The sequence below is a fragment of the Palaemon carinicauda genome, chromosome 16 (assembly GCF_036898095.1).
Source record: "Palaemon carinicauda isolate YSFRI2023 chromosome 16, ASM3689809v2, whole genome shotgun sequence".
Lineage (NCBI taxonomy): Eukaryota > Metazoa > Arthropoda > Malacostraca > Decapoda > Palaemonidae > Palaemon > Palaemon carinicauda.
Genome location: NC_090740.1, coordinates 103533666 through 103536104, shown reverse-complemented (window position 1 = coordinate 103536104; position 2439 = coordinate 103533666). Strand labels below are relative to the sequence as shown.

Here is a 2439-nt window from a genome sequence, read left to right as displayed (position 1 = left end):
GAGTGGGGAGACACTGTTGTAAGTCAAATGTGTATGTTGCAAATGAGGGATTTTTGCAAGCTTACTTTGTATCATCTGTTTTACGACTATAGGCATTTTCAGCTCTTAACAGATGACTTTCTTTTTTGGCTTGTAGACGTTCTTTCTCTTCAGGGGTATTGGTGATATCTAATTGCATCTTTAACACATCGCAGGTATGACATGTGTCTATTTTAGGCTGTTTGAAACTCAAGTTATGACAATGAAATCTTTTCTCATATGTAAAGCGTGTTACTGAGAACTCTGGGTAGCGGTCTTTAAACAACGAATACATTTTTGCTAATGTAAGTGTTGATGACAAATACTTTTTGGAGGAGTGTGCCCTAGATTAATGACTCTCGTATGCTGGAAATGATTTGATATGATCATCAATTTTAAAAAGTTCCTCTTCTTTAATACGACGTGGATTTGGAGTTGTTCCTCTCCTATCCCCTCGGCTCACTCCAGAGGCAGTTTCCTTTTTCACCAAACACCCTCAAAAACCATTTTTGACAAATAGGATGTCTTTTCATTTGAATTTCTAAGGCATACTCGTAGGTTACATCTCGCACTCTAATGTTTTCGCCGCCTCCATCTCTTAGGCGGGTTCGTAATGGGTTCTTTGGTGTAATAAGAGTTACGAGGTAGTTTCTTCTTGAATCTACTGAGCCCAAATCCCAATATTCATTGAATAATATTTGCATATATTCATCATTGAAACGTTCGGAGCATTTCAATCTACATTGCTTTAGTTGACTTTGTTTTCTAGCGGAAACTAATTTACTGACGCAGTCGTATACGATTTACCGGTCTTTCGACACTCTTTTCTCACTCTTCGTGCTCTTCTTGAGTACCTTTTCATTGGAGTTTGGCAAGGTTGTTCATCTCTTTGATTTTCAGCTTTTTGACTGCCCTCTTCCTCTCTTGGATGTTCTGCTTCTTGATTGCCCTTAAGTCTAATCTCATGCTTACTGTTATTTTCACGAAAAATTGTGGACGAAGACGATACACTGTAGGTTTCAGCAGTAACTTCAAAATTTGGATCTTTTGCACTATCATCATCATCACAGAAATTATCAGGCATCTCATCATAATCTGTTATAAAAGTATTCAGACTGTGTAAATATCAACAATAACTTTAACATTATACTTGATTTTAAAATTAATTTTATATTTTTGTTTTGTTATACTGAAGAACCATGCTCCTGCCATCCACACAATTACATTGGAAAATCATGAAAAATGACAAATGACAACATACATTGCAATAATATAATTTCTACAAAGTTTGTGTTTTGTCAGTACCTATAAAATAGTGAAAAACTCATTTTTGGATGCTTTTAACTAAAAATCTAACCATTTCTCTGACAAACGATTGTGATTTTCAAATTCTATGAGCAAAAGTACATAAAAAAATTCTAGTTAAAATGAAATGTAGTGTCGACCACCAAACACGAAAGATCCGTTCATAAAAAAAAAAAAAAAATTGCTCTTCACAATACAGCTGCCGTGAAGGCAGAAGCTCATTTTGTAAGGCGAATTTTAAGCCTAACTAAAATTGTTAGGCTCATAAACAAAGTTCCTACTATTGTTTACTACTGGTTAATAAACAAAGTTGATGCTATTTATACAAAATCTAAGAAATGACATATCCCTTTTTGTCTGAATAATGAACATCTCAAACCACAAACACTAACAAATATGACGTGTTACCATACTTTCATTTTCGATAGAAATAACTATTAAAATCATTTAAAACACATAAATAAATTGCACTACAAGTAGATTTCCCGTAAAAAGGAAATCACTGCTCGGAATTAGAGGTGTCCCACTAAACTGCAGGCATCCCAGGAACATCAATAACGTACCTTCATTTCTTTCCTCTCCAAAGTTATTAGCAATAAACCAGTGTTTGACATTACCTTGGTGGTTTTCCAGGTCCATTTTTCTTCTTTTCTCTGCATTTTCGTGTAATGCTTTGTCAAGAATTTGACGAGCACGTGATTTAGATGCATCCATCACCAAAACCGTTTTCAATTTACATCTATACACAAGTTCATAATATCAAAATCTTATAAATTACTACACTCCTGCAATGAAAGGGGAGTTGTAATCAACACTGGTTAATACGCGTTCAGAACGACGACACAGCTTACAACACGTCATATCTCTCTCTATCTAGTGCGTGCGGATGTGCCAAGCCACACTTAGGTAGAGGGAACGCGTTTGGGCCCTATCTCGGGCAACAATAATACACATTCGTAGAGTGCATTAGCTGCTAGGCCTAGTGGGATTAATACTGGCATATTAAATGAAGAAGAAGAGTATGAGTTTTATGACTATATTACAACTAAAATTGCAGAGTTATATATAAAAAGTGAATAATTACCTAAATATTAATAAGTTTGGTTACTTAACCCC

At 35.1% G+C, this 2439-nt stretch overlaps 1 pseudogene; it reads right to left on the bottom strand.

Moving 5' to 3' along the window:
* Nucleotides 1-105: 105 nt before the first annotated feature.
* LOC137655084 (uncharacterized) lies at nucleotides 106-2037 on the bottom strand (annotated as a pseudogene).
* Between the last annotated feature and the right edge of the window lie 402 nt (nucleotides 2038-2439).